This window comes from Dipteris shenzhenensis, chromosome 3 (genome assembly GCF_047967505.1).
Source record: "Dipteris shenzhenensis isolate YYH24624 ecotype China chromosome 3, Dip_SZ_1.0, whole genome shotgun sequence".
Taxonomy (NCBI): Eukaryota; Viridiplantae; Streptophyta; class Polypodiopsida; order Gleicheniales; family Dipteridaceae; genus Dipteris; species Dipteris shenzhenensis.
The window spans coordinates 37,805,782-37,820,855 of NC_141598.1; the positions used below are offsets into that span (position 1 = coordinate 37,805,782).

General features: G+C 42.9%; 2 pseudogenes across 1 annotated transcript; one reads left to right on the forward strand and one right to left on the reverse strand.

The window, feature by feature from the left end:
- Nucleotides 1–212: 212 nt before the first annotated feature.
- LOC147903745 (uncharacterized) lies at nucleotides 213–967 on the reverse strand (annotated as a pseudogene).
- Nucleotides 968–13,399: 12,432 nt separating this feature from the next.
- Nucleotides 13,400–14,605, forward strand: LOC147903746 (PRA1 family protein B1 pseudogene; annotated as a pseudogene). The gene is made up of 2 exons (XR_015540787.1): nucleotides 13,400–13,594; nucleotides 13,722–14,605. The product of XR_015540787.1 is annotated as a PRA1 family protein B1 pseudogene (transcript).
- The last annotated feature ends 469 nt before the right edge of the window (nucleotides 14,606–15,074 follow it).

Consider the following 15,074-nt stretch of genomic DNA (forward strand, 5'->3'; position numbering starts at 1 on the left):
TTGTTGCTCCATATAGACGGAGGAGAATCGCAAAATACTCTATAAAATAACAGGAGAATAACAAAAAACTCCAACGAGAATAGCAAAAAACTCCATCTGTACTAGCTGCACTCTCACTATTCGCTTATAGGTTGTATTGTTCCACTGCCTGCCTATTCTATGGTGGTATGGCTACTATTAAGGTTGCTCATCGGCCAGGAACAACCCTTTTTCTACTTGGAGCTTTCCCCATTGGATTGCTCCTTGAGAGCAATTGCCCATGAGAGCTTGGGAGCAATTCCCTTCCTCTCGTCCACAATGCCATAACCCTTGTGACCACAAAACATAAGGGTTTTATATTCATCAACTAACACATCCACTGTAAGGTAGCCAAGAGGTATGTCTTGAGTGTGTATTCATGGAAATTCTAAATGCTTCCATGCCAAAAGTTGCCTGCTTGCCAGTTATCCTTCCCATTGAACACACAGAAGACTGAAACCCATTCTGTCAAATATGTATCACCAAAGCCAAAGCTACTATAGTGGCAGATTTGGCTCCAAAAGTTGAGGTCAATATTTCCCTTGCTGGTTTGTAGAAGCTACGCTGTAATCCTCTCAAGCATGTCAGCCCACTTAGAGCAAACTGTGCCGTAATTCTTAAGTTTTTCTATACGACTATGAATAGCTTCCCAATCTTGTATGCTGCCTGCGAGAGTGACTTGAGGGATCCCATAGTCGAATTGAAACTTGTAGTTGAAATAATTCTTCATTGTTGCCATCATGGCCACACTCCTGACGATAGTGTCGTCATCTGTCATGGTGGAGAAATTGGGAAGAATCCAATCACAGATGCTAGGGTCCTTGACATTTTCCTTTAGCTGTCCGAACATTTGCTGTGCCAAATTGCCATAGTCAGCTGACAATAATGTTCCACAACCTCTAACTATGAGCTCCATCTTCCCCTGGTGCTCCACAAACATGGACCTCATGGCCTCTGCATTTTCATTCATGTAAAGTTTGAATTGAGTCACTATCGCCAACCATACATCATCAGGCCGAATCACGAGGTTGTGGTGCCGATTGTAGGCATACGTAATCCCATGCACAAAGCCATTGGCTTTAGAAAAAATATCATTGTATCTCCATTCGCTTTCCTGCAGGACTGTCCCGCATCTTTCTTGTCTGTATTTGTGGAGACTAGCCAAGTAGTGCATGCTGGGAGTAGCTGCGACATTTCTCACAAGGGAAGCAAGATGGCCTGCAACCTTGAAAGTAATGCCATACATGGTGTAGGCAAACAATAAGAGGAGAAACCACTCAACAGTAGAGAAGAAGTGGAATCAGCTTCCAACGCTAATAATTCATAATGCATGCGATGGACAGACTACCACCGGCCCCAAACACACCGTGTTCTCATGCAATTTGGGCGCCTTGTGGACAGGACACTAGATTGCAATGATGATAGTGTAAAGGCGAGGAGCCTAGAATGCCTAAAGCCCTCCATGGCACAAATTTGGGCATTCTGGCAAGTCTAGCATGCCCAAATTCGTGCCGTGGCAGGCTTTATGCATTGTAGGCTCATGGCGATGTCCGGACACTTTTCCCTTTTGCACCACGGTGAAATTCCTCCAGGATTTGATAGAATTCAAAAATTACATTAAAATGAATAGTAATTTTAGTCATAAACATGGAGAATTCACAACAATGCGATAGTGTAGAGAATGTGGATATATTTTATTAAAAAACATTGGCCTTTGGGCCTCAGATACAAGATAGTGCCTTCAAGGGCAGGGGGTAGTCTAAGTCTTAAGGGTGGGCTTCAAGAGAATCTAGGGCTTCAAGCTTGGGTCACTTTGTATAGCCGCTTCGCCAGAGCCATGTCATTGTCCATGACCGTGATGCACTTTGCATGGATGGCACACAAGTTGGCATCCTTGAGCAGAGTAGTGGTCACTTGCTCCGTAGCTCCTGGAGCACCCCATAAACCTTGTGCTAAATCGCACATCATCCTTGTACCCCTGTGCTATCTCCTATACCACACGTTGGAAGGGAGCCTGCGGGATCAGGTTGTCGGTGGTATTTTGCATCTATCTGATCTCCCTTAGGGCCCGTGCTCCTGACTTTTCTTTGTATGGCTTCTTGACTCTTGGTGGAGGCCTTACAGGTACCTGAACTTGGTTCCACGGCCTCCTGTCTGCCTTGAATTTCTTGCACTGCTCTTCTTTGCGTTGATCCTACTCTGAATCCCCCTCTCGTGGATGTCTTGAGCTTTGTCCTTCTTTGGGATGGGGCTTCCTCGACGTCTGCTTTACCCTCTTTATGGGCACAAGTACCATTTTCACGATGGGCTCTATCACCAGGAGAGGGAAGATTATGCTCTTTCTAGCAGTTTGTTGGCCCCCATCCGAAAGCCTCTCTATATCAGGAAGGTTATCGAATACGTTTTGCTCATGCGGGGGAGTCCTCTCATGGGGAGGGGAAGGCCGAGGGGAAGGGAGGTTCTCAAATACATTTTTCTCGATCAGGCAAGTGCTCTCATGGGGAGGGGAAGGCTCATGCTCTTGGGACTTGGGAGTGGGCTCATGAGACTTGGGAGGAGGAGAAGGCTCATGAGACTAGGGAATGGGCTCACAGGACAGGCTCATGAGAGTCGGGGGAGGGATCACGAGAGTCGGGGGAGGGATCATGAGAGTCGAGGGAAAGCTCACGAGAGATTGATGAGGTGCCATCAGACCCAGATAGATTCATGTGCGTAGATGCTATGGAGCTGGTGGAGCTAGAGGAGGAAGGGTGGAAGCGGCATCCTATGGGTCTAGCAGTGTTCTTCACTCATGTCATTGAATAATGAGAGTTAGGGTTTTTAAAAACATTTTATATAGGCCAACACCCCTTTTAATTATGTTTAGGGTTTCATCGTGCCCCCCGCCCCTGCCCTAACCCCTCTAATCCCTCGCACCACCCTCTTCACCCTCCCCCTCGTTGCCCTCCCCCCTACTTGCCTTGCCCACACTCGTTGCCCTCCCCCATCCCCACACCCCCACCCTTGCTACCACTCGACCACTCCCCTTGTCCCGCCCTATGCCCCTCCTTATCTTCTCCTTCGTTCACCATGTCCCCACCTTCCCCAACGTCGTTACCTCACACAAACCTTGGACTCCAAGAGAGTACAAAACTTGTGGTCAAAATAAGCAAGATATTCAAGAGTGAGTACACAAATTGTGGTCAAAATAAGCAATATATTTATTTCATATTTGTATACAGTTACACCATATATTCTGTTGCTGGTTGGACCCATCTGCTCCCTTAATAACATAAGGCTTAAGTCTTTTATACTTTATTTACATTTTCAAGTCTTTTATATTTTTAAACCTTCATTTTTGGATTTTTTTCAATATCATGCCCTAAGTGAAAATCTTCTCTAAACAGAGCATGGAAATGAATCTTTTGGAGAATCAATCCTTAGGTGAAAAGTTTTATCCCCAAATACAACTGAAAGAATGAAAGGGGGAAAGAAAGAGCAGCTCTTTATATAGAAAATTTTAAACTCCTAACTTTCCCTCCAAGAACTTAAACGTTAATCTTTCTCTCCCTTTCAATTAGTGGCTCCTCTCTTCCAATTGACCTCTCCCCCCTCCCTCCTATTGCCTCTTGCCCCCTTGTCCCCTTCCTCCCCCCCTTAAACATTAATCTTTATCTCCCTCTCAATTAGTGGCTCCTCTCTTCCAATTAACCTCTCCCCCCTTCCTCATGTTGCCTTGTGCCCCCTCGTCCCATTCCTCCTCCCATCTCTCCTCCTCCCCATACCTCGCCCTCCCTTGCACCCCCTCTCTCATCCTCCCCCTCCCTCCTGCACTCTGTCCCTCCCTTCTTGCTCCCCTTCCCTCCCACCTCCTTCCTCCTCTGGCCCCCTATCTCCCTCCCTCCCCTTCCCCCCCCCCCCCGGCCCCTCCCCCCCTCCCCCTCCCTCCCCCTCCCTCCTCCCCCCTCCCCCTCATGCACCCTACCTTCTCCTCCCCCTCCCTCCCTCCTGCCCCCTCCCTCCTCCGTCTCACACCCCCCACAAACCGCTTTGAGGAAAGACTCTTTGTAAGAAGATTTGCAGAGTTCTCATTTGTGTGAACCTTGACAAGATGGATGCGCTTGTCCTCAATCACCTCTCTGATGAAGTGATACTTCACATCAATATGCTTTGTCTTCGCATGGAAGACACGATTCTGTGCCAACTGGTGCCAACTGGATGGCACTCTGACTATCACAGTGCAAAACTAGAACCTCTCCTGCAATGCTCAAGTCTCCCACTAGATGAGTAAGCCATATAGCTTCCTTGCATGCCTAAGTGGCTGCAACATACTCTGCCTCAGTGGTAGACAAAGCCGTACATGGCTACAAGTGAGAGACCCATGAAACTGCACCTCCATTGAATGAGAAAACATATCCTATAGTAAACCTCCTGGTGTCTACATTCCCTGCAAAATTAGCATCTGCATATCCAACAACAGATGTGTCCTTCCTCCCAAAGAAAATGCACATGTTCTTTGTACCATTCAAGTATCTCATGATACCTTTCACTGCCTCCCAATGCTTCTTGCCAGGATTTGTGATATACCTGCTAACAGCTCTCACTACAAAAGCAATATCTAGACATGTAGCAACCATGGCATACATCAAGCTTCCTACTGCAGATGCATAAGGTATCCTTGCCTTTTTAGCCCGCTCCTCATCTGAGTTAGGGCTGTCCGCTTGGCTGAGTTTCACATATGGAGGCAACGGAGTACTTATGGACTTCCCCCTCTCCATATTGAAATGCTCAAGTACCTTGCTAATGTATTCTTTCTATGACAAATGAAGGAGTTTCTTGTTCCTATCTTGAACAATCCTCATGCTAAGTATGTGACTGGCATCACCCAAATCCTTCATGTCAAAGGTCTCATGCAATCTTTTCTTCAAGGCATGAACATCCAAAGTAGATTTCCCAGCAATAAGCATGTCATCAACATATAAAACCAAAATAAGAAGGCTACCATCCGATGCCTTCTTTGTGTAGAGGCAATGATTTGTCTCACTCCGTGTGTACCCTTGGGATTGCATAAATGCATCAAACTTATGGTACCACTCCCTAGGAGCCTGCTTCAACCCATAAAAACTTTTTTGAATCTTGCATACCATCCGTTCTTTGCCCTGCACAACAAACTCCTCTGGCTGCTGCATATAGATGTTCTCATGAAGATCTCCATGTAGAAAATCTGTTTTTACATCCATTTGGACAAGCTCCATGTCCTCTCTCACAACCAATGCAAGCACTATACGAGGGGTACAGTCATCTTCACCACTGGGAAAAGATCTCATCAAAGTCAATACCCTTCTTGCCTTATACTTAGGCAATGCATCTGCTGGAGACATCTTTAGCTTGTAAACCCATTTGCATGGCAATGCATGCTTTCCTTTGGGCAAATAAACCAAATCCCAAGTAGCATTCTTCATCAAAGAATCCATCTCTGACTGCATAGCCTTCTCCCACTTATGCTTGTCCTTCCTAGACATAGCATCCTCAAAGCATGAAGGCTCACCACAATTTGTCAACATGACAATCTAGAATGGATCATATCTCTGTGGAGGTCGTGAGACTCTAGTCGAACGTCTCAACACTTGCTCACCACGAGCATCTTGTTGGTCCAACTGATTTTCTTGCATAACTTGAGGTTGTCCACCTAGATGTGGCTCTCCCACCTCACGATCTATGGGCTGTCCATGCCCTGCATCATGTGGAACAAGTTGTGCATGCCTCTCATATGGTGGTTGTCCATCCTCTTGAAACACCACTTTGCATATCTCAATAGACTTTTCTGGCTTCTTGTCCTCATTAAAGATAATGTCATGGCTGCGTACTATCTTCTTGGCATCTGGATCCCATAATCGGTATCCCATCTCGCCTGAATCACCATATCCAAGAAAAATGCACTTCCTTGACTTTGGATCAAGCTTGCTACGTTTTTCCTTATGGATATGAACATAAGCTTCACAGTCAAATACACAAAGATGCCCATAAGATGGTGGCTTGCCTGACAAAACTCTTCTAGCACTTTCCCATCTAGTGCCTTGCTAGGCGATCTATTGATAAGATGTACTACTATCTTGATAGACTCAGCCCAAAAGCCATGAGGTAGACTGGCATTAGAAAGCATGCTTATATTCCTTTCTTGAATAGTCCTATTCATCTTCTCAGCAACCCCATTCTGAGAAGGATTCTCAGGAGTAATCAACTCTCGCTTGATGCCACGTAGCTCACAAAAATTCTTAAATGCATGAGAGGTATACTCTCCTCCATTATTAGTGCATAAGCATTTGAGCTTCTTGCTCGATTGATTTTTAGCAAATGTTAAGAACTTTTGAAATGCATCAAAGACATCACTCTTCTTCCGGAGAGGATAGACCCACACTTTCCATGTAGCATCATCAATGAAAGTAGCAAAGTAAGAAGCACCACCCAATGAGACAATAGGCATAGGTCCACACACATCACTGTGAACCAACTCCAATGGTTCAAGCCTCTTCTTGCCCAAAGATTTTTTATGTGAAGACCATGTTTGCTTCCCATACATGCAATGCTCACACGTGCTAAAATATGAAAAATTAAACACGGGAACATACTGCAAACCAAAAAGTATCTTCATTCCTGTCATACTCATGTGTCCCAACTGACGATGCCACAAAGAGACGGATGGCTGCTCGGTCACATTGATTACATTATCTCTTATGCCTGACACATGCATTGAGTACAATGTTCCATGCTTGGAACCTCTAGCAATCACAAGTGACCCTTTGCTAATTTTCCATGTATTGTTGCCAAAAAACACATGATAGCCATCATCATCAAGGGTCGTCGGATATGAGGTGGGAGGAGAGATTACTTTTCCCACAATAGAGATACTAATGTCTTATCAACACTGAGTACAAGGTAGCATGTTTTGTTGCTTATGAAGTACTGTGGCTGAGGAGGAGGATCTTATGGCACATGGGAGTGCAAGAGGATGAGGCAACTGTGCTGAGGTGCGACAATCAAAGTTGCATGGCCATTGCTAAAAATCTAGTGTTTCATGCACGCACAAAACATATAGAGATTCAGTATCACTATATGCGTGATTTGATCGAGGACGGGATCGTGGGATTGGTCTACTATCCAACAGAGTAAAATGGAGTAGATATCTTCACCAAGGCACTCAAGAAGGATCAGCTTTAGGGTCATCCTCAGAGACTCGGCATGGGGCCGAGAAGGTAGTTCACCTACAGGTGGACATTGGGGGGGGGGTGTTAGATATGGTCAATGCCCCACCCTCTTGGTAACCACCAGTGGTCCAAGGTGCTCAAGTTGTAAGGCTCCCATATGAGGAGAAGCCATGTGTGAGCTCGAGACACTGGATGGATCCTGACTTGCATGTCAGATGAGGTCTATCAATGAGATCGTTGATGGTAGAAAGGTGATCTATGTGAGTCTAGCCTATGGGCTAGGCAGGGTAGGTAAGTCGATGAAAGAGAAGGATAGAGGGATTCATGGGGAGGATACAAGGGTAAGTGGCAAGGATACAGGGATAGGTGAGAAGGAAAAAATTATAGGAAGAGTTGCTAAAGGTGGAGATGGAACTAAAAGCATGGGGGATAAATAGGATGTAGAAGATAAAGACACAAAAACAAGTGGAGGAGGAAATGATGGAGGTGCAAAATAGGTAGTGGAGGTGTAGAAACAAGTAGTGGTGGGACACAAGTTATAGGAGAGGGTGAGACATTTGAAGCAATAGTTATACCATTTTAGAAGCAAGAAAAAAATATTGGCTTCAAGGGAATCCAAAACAAATTTAAAAAAAAGGACACCAGCATGATAGGGTTGATGGAGTATGCAGAGTGCTTCCCATTTAGTTTAGAGTTTGAGGTGTACTTCCCATTTAGTTTACAACTATGAATTGCTTCAAAGAACCAAGCCCATATGTCTATACTAGGACAATGACCCATAGTTACATCAATAACTTATGAAGCGATTTGCTTTGAATGCAAGACCTCCAGAAACATGTGCCTAGCTTATGCCATACCACAAAAGCACAAATACTCCCATGTGCAAGGAAGAGATAAAAAAGATAAGTTAAGGGAGTATAATTACTAGATTCTCACAGGTCAGCATTCAATATATGCTTCAAAGATGTTCTTAACTAAAGAAGAAGGAGAAGTCTTCAGTCAACAAAAGAGTTTCTACAGTGGGGGAAGGCAAGAATTGTGGTCAATTCACCAGTTGCAACAAGTTGCAAGATATTCTCAATGGCCCACTTGGAGGCACAGACTGTGTTGAAGAATCAACCATATTACATTGATATCTTGCAACACTTAAGGGTACAATGGGTTGCATTTGGATGACCTAAGAAACTAGCCCAGGGTCTTGTCAAAGGGCATAAAGATCATCAAAGTTAGGATGTGAGTAATACACATTGATTTTTGCATTCTTTCTTTCAAGTATGTTTTCTGACTTTGAATAAGGAATGGTATTAGTGTCATTTCCCTCATGGATGATTGAGGAGAATAGCATTGGTTCCATTCTCCTCAATATCAAGTCATATTTTTGACATTGCAATGGGAGAATGACACTATTGCCATTCTTCACTCTATTACATGCTTTGGATGTGAATAATCAAAGATGCTTTTCATTTTTTCAAAATTTTATAGCAATTTAAAGTGTACCAATGGGATCAAACTTTGCTACTGAGGGCAGTCACATGGTTAGTTATGTAATGATATTTATAAAAATTGGATTAGGATTTTGACCTTGGTGAAGCAAGGTGATCTTGAAGGTCAAAATCCTACAATAACATACATGATGTGTTTGTTGGGATTAGAAGATGACCATGTACAAGCACTTCAAATAGATAATAAGTCATGAAGATTGTCTTCTTCAAGTCCAAAAAAAGAACTCCATTGACATGTCTCAATAGGAAATGGAGATTAAGCAAGAGAAAGCAGTGAAAGAAGCACTCATCAAGGAGTTCAACTTACATCACCCATTGCTCGAGAATCAAACATGGGAAGCCCTTGCAAGTTACTACAAAATTAATGCAGATGCTTTTATTAGTGCTTGAAGGGTTGTTGTGAGACATAGCTAAAGGAGAGGTTGCAAGTTGGGCAAGGCCACACCTAATTTCTCACAAGCCACATTGTTGTATATTGATTGGGGAATTAGTGTTAGAGAGGGTAACACCTCTACATCATAGACTTGTCAACAATTATTCAAGTGAACATTGAGATGGAAGGCGAGAAATTTCTAGCAGGTCACTCAATGGATCATAACGTACTCGAGATGGTAGGAAAGCTGCAAAATTATGCAAATGAGAGCCTCCCTTTCTTTGTGATATGGTCTCAGCAAGGGTGCTATACTTAGAATACGAGGATAAATATGCCCGAAAAGGTTGGTGAGGCAATGTTCAAACCCTTAGCAAAAATTTCAAAGGCATTTGGATGTGATGCTAGAAGGACATTCCTTATTGATGACTCTCCATACACGGCTTGCATCAATAATCAATTGAATTTCATGTTTCCTATCCCTATCAACAAAGTGTTTTGGCTCAAAAATGTGGCTTTCAAAGTGCATGAGTCAACCATTAAAGGTGTTGGACTAGGGTTATTTGTGCATGATTCCCTCAAGAGAGGGACTACTATTCTCCATTATGGACGTGACAAGTACTCTTACAATAATTAGAAAAATTTATGTAGAGTTCATCTAAGGCCAAAGAAGTACTCCATCCAAGAGGAACCTATTATCCCTATGAAGGATATGGTGCACATTGTTGGTGTGTTTGATATGGCAATGTGGCAAGGTTTATCAATGGCAATAGAAATACCAATGCAAAGCCAAACATTTGTTATGTATCTTCCCTCGACATTCCACCTTGTTCTAACGATTTGTAGACTATGAGTTTTGATTAAAGACATTGTATCTCTTTATGCATTCATTACTAATGGCAATTATTACTTTCTTGTTAACTACTAGCTGTGTAACTTGGCAACTGATTGTTTTGTGTGAATAGTATGTGAACATGTTCATAACTAATTCATAATGGATTTTGAAATACTGATACTAATGCCAATCTCCCCCATGGATTATGGAGGATTGGCACTAGTGCCACTCTCCCCATGGGGCTAGAAACTGAGAGTTTCTATAGAATCATGTTTGATTTCATGGTTTTAAATTGTGAATCAACAAATTGTTTTATGAAACACCATATGAACACCAACATGATGGTGGATCATAGAATTAGTTAAATCCATTTAGGGAATTTTGTCCTAACTGTAGGGAGTACATCCATAATGGAAAACCCATGAGTTATGGCTCTTTTGGATATTCCATTTGGTGGTGTGCTTTATGGCCCCATGGCTAGTCCCTCGTGGGACCCTCTCACCAAGGAGCATGTACATTATGGCATTTCTATGGTAGAAGCTTCCTGTGTGATAATGAATGATTGTTGATTATGAGCTCTCATGCAGAGTAGCTAGTTTGTATAGTGGGTCTCAATTGAACAAAACAAGTGGTTTCAATGTAGGGTAGCATTAAAGTGGTGCCCTTGATACAAAGCCTACAACTAGATGGATAGAGCGATAGGTCTTAATGTCATGTTTGGATATATGGCATCGAGTTTTGGTCATGCATCATGTGCATTATGGTAACATGGAGCTCATGGGCTCCAAGACTAAGGTGAGAACATTAAAGAGCTAAAGCGATAGCATTTATTTCAAAATTGTGCTGTTTTATTTTCCACGAATTCATTATGCAAATGCCTTGTGTATTGTGTTTTATTTCTCTACATCTATGCTATTTTTGGTTCAAGGGCATGGATGTGAGCCTCCCATGGTCTTGGATTTTAGAAAGCCTCTCTTTAAGGCACTATGTCTTAGTCCTTTGGATCAGATCATTTACAATCACTTGCCTTCTAGTAGTAGTAGGACAAGAGACACAAGTGGTTGTGATTGGAGATGTGGCACATAGAGAAGCCACACCTTTGTGGCATGTTACTTGGAGCTTTTTTGTTGCCTTGGTGGGGTCGTGCTTGAGTTGGGGTGTGGCATTAGGGTGATGTTGCTCCCCTACTTTGAGCTTGCCTCAACTCAGGCCACATGTGTGTGCCCATGGACATTGATGATGCACTCATTTCATCACATGTGGTGGCTCTTCTTCATGGGAGGAAGAGACAAGTGGGGCATGGAGCACGCACTTCCCTTTTCATGAATGATGAGGTGGATGTTTTTGCAATTGTCTCTCTATATGATGATGACTACTGAGCATCCAGCCTCTTGCTCGTGTCACATCTTGTGTGGATTTTAACTTCTATACATTTTAGTACCTTTGGATTGATCTCACCTTTGAGATTAAGTTGTTGCATGACCATCAGTATGTTTTGATCGCAAAAATTGACAATACTTGACAATGTTTTCGCTAGTGTTGAGAGCAATGTCTTATGTGGTTTTTGTTTGTTGATCAAAGTGTGTTAAGGCAACAGGAGTGTCTATTCAGATCTATAAGATGCTTTTTAAGATAATCTATTAGTTTGTATCCTTTGACTGTAAAGTTTCATATGAATATATTTGAAATCATTTAATGAGCTTCATTTCTTTTTCTCTTAATTAATAAGCATTTTGTGAGATTACATGGAGGTTGTTGCAAGCCAAATGGCTCGAGATCTACATTATGAGAAGATCACCAAAGAGCACCAATGTGCAAGATGCCTATTCGTAGATTATAGTGTCCAAAAGTGATGTTTCTCTATTGTAGTTTAACGTGCTTGTAATATATTCAACAAACAATTAATATCACTGCTTTCACAGTCTATGTAGTGTTACGAGTAACCTCACTTTCTCTCGATCGTCACTAGTCTCTTTTCTATATCTTGCATTTTATATCCATTACAATACATAATTGTTTTGAGAGGTTAGAATGTGTAATGCCAATTATGTTCCCCCTTGCTCACTCTTACCATCGCTTGTTTCCCCCTTGCTCATTGTTTAGGGTACCTCCAATGTGGGCATCTTGCTCCTTAACAAACTTTCAGGCCTTTATCAAGATTTTATGCAAGGGAGCCATTACTCTTAATCAATTATAAGTAGTAATGACAAGTGCGCTTACAATTTCAAACCACATTTGCAAACTCATTTTTCACACATTTGTCTTTCTTCTTTCTTTTTTTCTAAAATTTTGACTAACACACTTTAGTTTTGCCATTGTGGTGGATTGTGTAAAAATGGGCTAGAAGATCAACCATCCAAATATGATGTTTTCTATTACAAAGTAAGGCTCGGTGCCTTTTTGAGCTACACAGTTAAATCTTGAGGAGTTCAGATTAATCCACAGTTGGATCGTGCATGAGTTGATATCCACCCTATATCTTTTGACTCGCAAACAATTATTTCACTTTTAAACACCTCTCAAGGATCCTACGCATATGCACTTACCTATTTCTTGCTACTCATAGATGATATACATCTAAAGCATGAGGAATAGCCAAGCTTGCAGCTTCTACCAACACTAAGAGGGCATTCCCACGCCACCCTCTTGCTTCACCGAAACGAACGCCACCCTCATCGCCTGCAACAACGCTAGGACATTCCATTGTGTCTGGATGTCTCCAGACTCCCTCGATTGTCGCTTAGGTGTCAGGGCTACAAACCAGAAGGACTATCCGATAGGCTTTTCGCAGGAGCTATCTGCACTTTTTGCCCATGCCACGATCGTTTATTTCCTTCCTCACTTTTGATATGAGAGGATTTTCGTAGCTGCAATACATTAAGAACAATATAGCAGAGACATATCTATAAAAATGAAAAGGAGGTTAACGAAAATTGAGGGAAGTGTTGCAGGGCAAGCTGTATAGAGTACAGAAACGAAGCATTTATCAGAAACATTTACACAGTAGTGGAAATAGCGAAAGGAAGCTTCGTACTGTAACCTTCAACGAAGAAAAGAAAAGCAAGATACCTTGATGGAAACAAACTGTTGAAGGCGTTGAGACAAAGAGAGCTTCAGAGTTTTGAGAGCAGGAACAACAATTTTGGCACGATTTGTGAATTGCAGTTTTGGCGGGAAGATGCACAGGGAATTGGCAGTCTCCAGGCAATCGATTGCCAACCCATCGAAATTTGGGGAACAATGAAATCAGGCTTAACTCGCCAATTTTCTCGACTTTAGTGGACTGATTTGGAGCTTCGAATTCAGAGGCCAATTTTGCGGAGGATGGCGTGGGAACGGTGTGAATTCAACCATGCGGTATACAAAACCGATGGCGTGGGAATGCCCTCTAAGCTAATGTGGTGCATCCTAAATGTTTGGAGTTGGAAATTTGCTACCGACTATCGTGGGTTGTTGGACGTTTCCCATTTGAAAAATGGCTCATGACTTGTTAAACAGAAAAGGACATTCCAATCTAGTGCTCTTGGTTTGGTTTCAACGACTTATTCTGCCAACCATAGCTTGTCGCGTCCTACGATCCTAACCTTTGTTCTCGACCTTGCAGTTTTGGGCTCCGATCTACACGGTTCTAGCAAGAATTTCTGATCTAAGTTGTGATCCTAAAATTTATATGCGTCGCTCTTTGGTACCTCATTCTCGCCCGTTTTGCTGGCTCGCATCTCGCAAAAATTCCAATGATCGTAGATCTGTAACCTCCCAGTTCCGTATGTAGCAGAAATTTCGATTTTAAGGGTTTCTTGATTGTCTTGCAGATCTGTCTCTCAAGCTCCTCGACCTCTAATCCATGGCTAGTCAAGATAACGTCTTCGGAGTTCCCACGGCTGTGGCTGATCCGGCCCCAGTTTCAGCTCCCAATTCTCTGGCTAACGAAGATGCAGTCTCAGGAGCCCCCACTGCTCTCGCCTCTACACCCGCTGCCCGTGCCTTTCTCGCACGCATTTCCGAGGCCTCTCAGCAGGTCCTTTCTCAAAGACGCCCTTGGGTGGAACTGATAGATCGGAGCTCTTTCGCTAAACCAGAGTCGGCTGCAGAAGCAACCGTCCGGATCCGGCAGAATTGGAGCTACTTTCGTGTCAACTACGCTCTGTTTGTGACTGCTGTAGTGGCCGTCTGTCTCATCACAAACCCAGTTTCGCTGATATTGCTGTGCGGCCTGTTGGGCGCTTGGACCTTCATGTATGTGATTCGAACGGCTCCGTTGGTGCTGTTCAACAGAACTTTGAGCGAGAAGGAAGTTCTGGCATTGATGGGAGTGCTGACAGTGGTGGTGGTGTTCTTGACGGATGTTGGATCTGTACTCATCTCGGCGGCCATGATAGGCATTGCGATTGTTTGCGTTCATGCGGCTTTGCGTGTGCCAGACGTTCTGTTTTTGGATGAGGAAGTTGCTTCAACTGGTGTTCTCTCATTTCTGAGTGTTGGATCCTCGCACCCTCCCATCTCCACTCATGTCTAAAGGATTGACAACCTCACATGCCAAGATGTATGGTGTTCTTCTTCTAAAGGCTATTTGTTTGCTTGGGAGGCCTAAACTCACCAAACAAAGAGCATAAGGGTGGCTCTCCCCTTACATTACTACCATACTCATACCTCATGATATTTATCTTTCCATTGAGTCATATTTATTATCTTTCAATTGATTCTCTTTCATTTGAGTGTACTCGTTGCAATTACCTTCTCATATAGAGTTAATACCCTAGTTTGCCTTCCAAATTAGGCCATGTATATACACTCGATCACAAACCACGATATGAAGTCGAATGAAGTTATGCTCAGATCCTATGCTACACAAATGCCATTCTTAATCTACCTTGAACGCTCTTTGATTGTAGCTTCAGAGCCCAAGGGGTTCACTTTTGAAGCCCATAGGGCACATGCACTTAAAATATCCCTTTGAAAATTTAAAACTTACCACAAGCTTTGTAATGCCCATAAAATTTTCAATTATTTATTCTACCTTGCTCTAATTTGTTCATATATTATGATCATATATGGGATATTCTCATTCATCACTCCTCTTTGGGCCTTTTCCTCCTTTTTTCGATAGTAATCTTTTAATTCTTTTCAAATTTGGGGATCTATATGGCTCAATAGAGACCTAGTTA